Source organism: Gallus gallus, chromosome 1, assembly GCF_016699485.2.
Source record: "Gallus gallus isolate bGalGal1 chromosome 1, bGalGal1.mat.broiler.GRCg7b, whole genome shotgun sequence".
Lineage (NCBI taxonomy): Eukaryota > Metazoa > Chordata > Aves > Galliformes > Phasianidae > Gallus > Gallus gallus.
The window spans coordinates 72720946-72729033 of NC_052532.1; positions in this window are offsets into that span (position 1 = coordinate 72720946).

The window sequence follows — 8088 nt, forward strand, 5'->3', positions numbered from 1 at the left end:
AGGAAGGAACAAACATCAGCTAGAAGACTGAGATATGTTCCTTGGCAACTAAGAACAAGAGAGTTGCTTTACGGCCTTTTGGGCTTGCCAAACTTAATTGGCTGCCAAAGTGTGTTTTGAGAGAGGAAAATATTCTTAGAAAATGTGAGCTCTACGCTGTACAATAATCAATGCAAACTATTATATAGAAAAACTGCTGAAATCTATGCTAGGATTTAGATACCTTGATCATGAGTCAATGATGTTTTTACACAACCACACCTGTTTTTTCCTCATGTCCTCCTTTCTAAAAACAGAGCTTCTGTGACTTACTTTCCTATATAAAAGCCCTTCACCTGGATAACCGCAAACCACAGAACCACAGCATGGCTATGGTTGGCAGGGACTTCTGGGCCCATCTGGTCCAACCCCCTTCTCAAGCAGGGGCACCCTGAGCAGGGTGCCAAGGTCCAGGCAGCTTCTGAAGATCTCCAAGGAGGAGACTCCACAACCTCACAGTGCAACCTGTTGCAGTGTTCCACCACATGCACATCACAGAAGTGCTTCCTAGCTTGCAGAGGAAGCCCCCTGTGCTGCAGTTTGTGCCCACTGCCTCTTGTCCTGGCACTAGGCACCTCTAAAAAGAGGTGAGCTTCATCTTCCATGCACTTTCCCTTCAGATATTTGTATATACATGGCTTATTTGTGTCTCCAGTTTAAATTATAAACAAAAAAGGCTTTTTTTTTCCTCTTGAGATAAAATTTTTATCTTATCTATTGTTTGATCCAGCAAAATGTTTTGTTCTACCAAAACACTGGGGGAGAAGAAATCCAGTTGCTTCAGCTAGAGTCAAACTACAAGAGAAAGAGATCAGACTGATGGTGGCATGTTCAAGTAAATTGATGTACAGCCATCTGAGCTTTGGCTTTTTCTTCCTATTAGGCAATTGAGTTGACCAGCCCAAATGCTGACAGCTTTAAGACAGCATTTAAGATAGCTGTTAGGGAGAGCAAATGAGTTTAGCCATCAGAAAGTAATAGGATGGGTTCCAAAGGTGTAGGTTGCTTTTTAGAAGGTGTAAGTGGCTCTTTTGGGGCAGGCATATTGAGGTGGGCATGTCCATTTTTTTATGTTATAAAAGCGTATTCTATTCTCATTTCTGAGTGTATGAAGTACATCATTTTCTTCTGTGTATTACTACACTGTTTAATGTTCGACAGCCATATGCTTCTACGAAACATTCTTTCTAGTCTAAGCTCATTCCTACTGCTTGTGTATTTTTGTTATACAAAGAAATTTGTGACTAAGTCATAATGAGAAGAAGTTGCCTGTGTGCCTTGTAGGCAGATTTTGATGTCTATCAGTTCACTTATAGCTCTATTTCCAGTCTCCTGAGGCTTGACGTTCTGTTGAAAGATTGTGTGCTTTTATATACATAATCAGACACAAATTAGACTTGGTCGGAAATATTGGTAAAGGAAGAATTTTTTTCTGTTGAAAATACCAAGATGTTAAAATTAGAAAGGAGTCTGGGAATGTGTTGGTTTCAGCAGAACTGGAGAAGAAGACCAGACAGGTTTAATAGAAGTTTGCCTAGGCTTGGACACTGCTAACTGGCAGCCTGTCTGGCAAGGAGTTTAGACATATCTGACTTTCTTTTTTTGCCTCAGAATAAAATATATTCAGGGATTTTAAGCCTTCAACCAAAGGAAAATTCCAGCCATAACATGAGTATACTGAGGATGTCTGTTTTCAGATTTTTCTTCAGCTTATTCAAGGCTGAAGCCAGAAAAGACTGATACTAGCCCAGAGGCACGTAACACAAAGTTGCCCATCTGGCTCTAATCAGAAGTTGATTGAAAGGGATCCAGTGTGTGTCTGTTCAGCTTGAAATCTTACAAGTCTTGATTTTTGGTGGGAAGGAACATTGCTGTTTGCTTTCCATGGACACGAAAGCTGTTTTTGAATGCAGTACAGCTTGTTTTCCTTGCACAAACTATTTCGCAGACTGTTCTTTCTGCCTCAGACTTATAGCTGTCTACATTGCACTGTACATTTTTTCTAAGGGCTAAGTCAGTCTCAGTTTTGGTCATACTGCATACACCTGACCTCGCCTCAGGGCATGCTAGCATTCTGACCATGGAATAGCTACGAGGACTAGACCAGGACATCAGCTTTTAGCTTCTTCACTACAATACAACACCAGCAAATATATTTAGAGGATGAAACTTGCATGACTTTCTTTAGAACTTTAGATCTTTAGAACTGTCAGAAATACCAATTTGGCAAAGAGGTGACTGTCTACACAAAGTCTTGACATATTGTTTCTATATTTTTATTTCTCTGCCATAAACCTCCTCTCAGATATAATCACCAGGTCTCATGATCTAACACACACAGCTACTTCAGAAGTACCTAAGTTTGACATACTGTTTGAAACTTTCGCTACTTTGCTTTCAACTACTACTGCTTTGAAAATCAAAACTAAATAATTCTCAAGGTTTTGTCAGACTTTTAAAATTCTTTTTGATGCATCAGACATGGTCAACAGTACATTTATCTTTAAAAATATATATATGTCTTCTAAATGTTACTTTCATTTTTCCTAAAATTACTGGAATTATTGCATGTATCATGTAAAAATTGACTTATCGGTATCAAAAGGTGATGAAAGAGAAGAAAAAAAAAAAAGGAAAAGAAAAAAAACTTTATCTTGGTTAAATTAAAATGGAATCTTTCAGCCTTTTTATTTTTAGAGCACACAAAAATTGATACAGTGCAAATTCAATTATATTTAATAAGTGAATGAAACAAAAAATTATTTTTCAGATTTTACTCATTGCAACTCAGAAATTAAATTGCCCAAGCTATTTGTTTATGGCCACTTCAGTTAATTACTGCTAGTACTTCAGTCTCTCCCAGAGGGGAATTATCTTGTCCTAAATGTTTTAGAAGTAACTGCCTAATATTTCTAAAACACCTAGAAAATCAAGGAAGGGATTTACAGACATATGTTACTATTCTGTATCTTTCTTGGGATCTTTTAGCTGCATATGTATGAACTATTACCAGCTTGAATGCTAGGTAACAGTGCTGTTCTAGTCACAGTATGAGCCACATATCACAGAAAAAAAATCACTCCCTTTTAACCAGCTTTCTGAATTAATAGACCAAAGACTTGTTATCCTTAAAACATCTGTCTCATATTAGTAGCAAAGACTTCACATTTTCAAAGTATCTAACAGTCTAACCTAACTGCTATTCTTTAGAAAGCACTACTACTTGGATTTTGCCTTTTCTCTGAATTTAGCTTGCACTAGTCCAGAACTAGCAGAGCACATTTATGCATTACAATTGTCAAAAGCAGTGGTATTAGAAAAACTCTTTTTCAGTGCCCTGCCATTCCTAGGGTTTAAGCTCCTCCATTCAACTGAGTATTTTCCACTAATATCTGTGGTGTTTTCTTTGTCTTTTAGCTTATATCTCCGTTTGTCCTGTTACCTGTACGCTTGGATGTCCTTTCTGTCCTTTGGCACAGAAATCAAGTTTCTGTTTTGATTATTTGTCAGGCTTGCCATGCTAAGAAAGGATCTAATCACTTCTTCAAACATTCACAGAAATAGTTCATCATACAACAACAGGACTTTATGATCAGTTTTTGTGGTTCCGACATATTTTCATTGGCCTTGGCTATGAAACACATCAGTAAGGTTTGGCATGTATCTTCATGCTGTATCTTCTTATAATGTTAATTCACAGACAGGAAATTACCACAGAGTAAAACTGACCTCTTTGTAATACATTAATTATTATACTAAATTAATTAATATAGAAGCATATAATGATGTATTTAGAAGCATTTAATGATGCAAATATATCCAGTATTAGGTTAATGCCAGCTTGTTGATTATCAGAAAGGAGTCTAAAGCACTCCTCTTCTTGAACTAGATAACTATGTAGAGCCCACTATTTAATGAGCAATTGTAACACTAGCATCAATAAATACATTTTTGTTTTACTGCCTTCTCTAACAGCAGAAAATTTTTCCACAGTAGTGTAACCAAATTCCATCATCAGCACCATATCTATGCTGCAGAACAGTATTTGTTTTCACTACAGAAACAAATGGCTTGACTATAGGAAAAAAAAACATTAGCCTGTGAGGACATTAGACCATGCAATAGATGGTTTACAAAATTGAGATTCTAAAATAAGATGGATTAAATTTCTTACATAAATGATGGAAAAAGTCATAAATGATTTCAAAAAATGAAAATAAAACTTACACAGTTTGTGGCTTTGTGCCCTGTGGTTAGGTTATTCTGTGCCTAAAAACAAGGAAGCTCAGATCTCTCTTCTGAAAACTCTTTGGTGCCAATGCCAAACAATTTAACTGAGCTCAAAGTGAAGTGTTTTCATCTTTTGGGTTATTAATTCTTTTTTTCCTCCATCCAACTGCTTATTTTAACAAAACTTGAAGAAATTTATTATCTCTGACATGTCTCATCCTCTGTCAATATTTGCTGAAACTTGCCAACTGGCTCAGAAGTTTTTGGTAAGACACTTTCAGACAGACACACTCAGTGCGGTTGCATAAACCTAATTTCCTTAGGAAAAGAGGCTAAACATTAATGTCTGTTCCCATATATTTTTAGAACAACGCAATCTTGAGACTTAAGAGAATCCTAAATATAACTCTCTTTAATATTAGTGCATCTCCAATAGCAACTTAGCTCACTCAATTTTATCAATCAGTTGAACAGGCAACCTGAAGCAGTAAAAGGAATGCCCTACCTTAATAAAATTCATAGTTCTTCAATTTCTTTCCTTTAATACTGCTCAACTGTTGGTACCTGAAGTTATCTTCATAAACAAGACACCAGCTTAATGCCACCACACAGCCAGTATATAGACAAAATGTAGCTGGAGTAGCTTTAAATAGGAAAACTTGTCAGTTCAATTCCTGAGTAAAATATTCAAAAAGTAACTGCTATGATGGTGAAAAAACAACCTGAATCCAGCAATAATAAACAGACCTAACTTACCCTTATGAAAGCACATCATGTTCAGACTTAAGCTTTGACATCAAGGTCAAAACGAGAACCTTGAAAGCAGTCATATGCTTATAATTACTCTGGACTTTAGTTGTTGCTAGTATTACAATCACATCATTGGAAAAAGCAAAATATCGGCATGCATTCTAGAGATAATTGCAGGAAGGACAGAGTTGGGCATTTGACAGTCCCTTTGCGATAAACATATCAAAATAATGGGCTATAAGTTCCATTTACTAATAAAACATAAGCACTGTGTAAACTTACTTGCAAAATATATTCAGTTTCATTGAGAGCTACTACATCCAAAGAAACAAAAGAAACAGAGTCATTTAAAGGAAGTAGATTAATATTTTTGCCTCTTAATGTTTTTTACACTAGCAGTTGTATGCCAAACAGAAATGGAACATCAGAACAGTGGCTCTCAATTTCATTAGCATTAACAGAACGTGACTGCAGCATTTCCTACGCAAAGCTGAGGAAAGTAACAACAACAACAAAAAAAGATAAAGCAAACTTTGAAGAGAAACAATAGTATGAGAACTTTTCAGTTTTTAATTTGTCTCACTGATTAAATTATCTTCTTTTTGTATTATGCATGCTAACACAGACTTCCTTATATAGTACCACTTCTGGAGGAAAAATCCTAGCTAGCCAGCCAAAATTTTTAAAACATGTCCTGTTCTCTCCTCCTAAAGTTATAACTAATACAGCATTTTTTCATTTATTTGGAGGATCATCCATTTTGAAGTTACTTAACTTAGATATTTTCAGCAAATGGCCAGGAGTGTGCAAGTGTGTGTGCATACATACCTCTGCATGAAGAAGCTGTGGAAGCCAGTGCAAAGGAAGAGAGGCGTAACAAAGCAAACTAAGGGCATGTTTTCATATACAACAGAGCCAGCATCATAATCTGGTGGCAAAAAGGAGAGCTCTCATTCATTCTTATTGAACTCTTGGCCAGCTGGTTAGAATTGACTCCAGTTCAAGTCAGACCAATTGTTGAGATGCTCTAACTCCTTAAGGTATCAGAAGATACTGACTCTTTTGCTGGATATGATGTCTGTATTTTAGGAAGGCTACAATGAAGGCCAGAAGCAGCATGCTTTATGACAGAAGCATGTGGCCAGGACAGAACGGAAGGTGAGAGGAAATTTTACACTGTTGGTAGTGGTAAACTATTAGTCTAGTTGTGAAACCATACTCTGGGAAGAACATTCCCCTTGTCTTTTCCATGCAGTAAAACAGAAAGAATGATGGCAGTCCCTTTGAGTAATTCAGAGCAATAGCCATTACACTCTCTGAGCCACCTCAGTTCCTCTCTGAGGAACTTTTTCTCCATAAGTTGTAAGCGAACCTGGAAAACAGGCTTTGTTGTTAAGTAAAGTTTGCATTTGTGTTTTGCAGTCAAACTAGGTGGTCTGCAGTACTTGCCAGATGACGTGCTGTGTGTCATGGTTTCATGGTTTTTTGTTATCAGTATTCCACATCATAACATCACGTAGAGCACTGAGAGTTAAAGAGTTAATGCTCCATTTCTGTTTATTGTTTATTTCTGTTTATTTTATCTTTATACTGTAATTAACTACCTTAATTTTAGGAAGTGCATTAAAAAATTTGAAGAGGGTTTTAAAATAAATTAACAATTTTAGATACTGCAGTCCAACACATGCAAATGACCCACGCTGAAGTCATGAAACAGGAACTCCTAGTTAACATATAAAATCTGAACTGGATCTTGTTCTGCACTACATGCTTTGAACAACAAAAGATCTCTCCTTATGTTACCATAATGTGGAAAATTAAATAAACTAAAATTCAGAGCGTATTCTATTAAGAATCATAAGTAAGAACACTCCAGTAAGAATATATAGCAGAATTTCAGTAAAGCCACCTAAATTATTGCTTCGTATTTGTCAAAATCAATAAATATATTAATATAACCAAAAATTTATTAAATTATAAATACGAACTTTATTCTCCATTTCATCATCATATGAATAAGCTAACTTAGTTTCTGTCATGATGAAAACGGCAGGATCATAGGTGTGTGTAAGCACAGAAAGTGTTTCTCAGAACCTAGTCAGTGATGTATCATTATGAAGGCAATAGAGTGAGCATCACAGATGATCTAAAAGTAAAAATGCAGTAATGCTTTAAATTGGAAATGCAGGTACTATATGTAAGATACATTTCTGAACTTGTTCCATGGCATTCAGTGTAATTTTGCATAGCTCATGTAACTAGCATTAAGTATACATACTCTGTTTCTCTTGAAGCATGCATGGGATTCTTACTATTCATCATCAGTGTTATAGCTCAGAGTACATTTAATCTCTTGAAGCACTCAAGCCAAAATCCTCACTGAGATACCTAGCTCTCACTGATCCTTGGGCATTTAGCATTAAAATTACCTTCCTAAAAATTTCAAGATACTTTGTTTTGTCCTTTTACCAACTGCTGTTAGAAATGAGGTGAATGAACCAAAACAGAAATTTTGCAGAAAGTTTTCAATTGAAAAGTTTATCCTGTAATTATTTTTAGCCATTAAAAATTATCCATTACTAATAGTGCATTCTGAACAATGATTATGTTAATCTGGATGAAGTGATTGTGGAGCCATTGCAGATGCTCTATTAATAATAACAAGGCAAACTACATTATTGGTATGTTGTAATTTGAAGCACTTGACTGTGGCCAGCAATACAAGTATACTACTTGTATATTGCTACCAAAAAAAAAACAAAAACCAACAACAACAACAACAAAAGAACCTCACCCTATCAGAGCTGTTTTCAACTGTTTCTGAGAAACTAACTAACTAACTAAATAAACTGAAATTGAAGTGATCTAGTCACTTACAGGTTGATTTACATATATGACAGTGTGATCATTGGTTTCCAGTTCATACTCCGGCAGGTCAGAATCCGTTCACGTTTTAGCTAAGGAAAAATAATTTCTTATGAAGTGCTAGGAAATATCACTATCCTGCAAAAAAAAACCTTCCCTTATCTTTGCAGTACCAAACACTCAAAGTCGAGCATGGAACTTCCT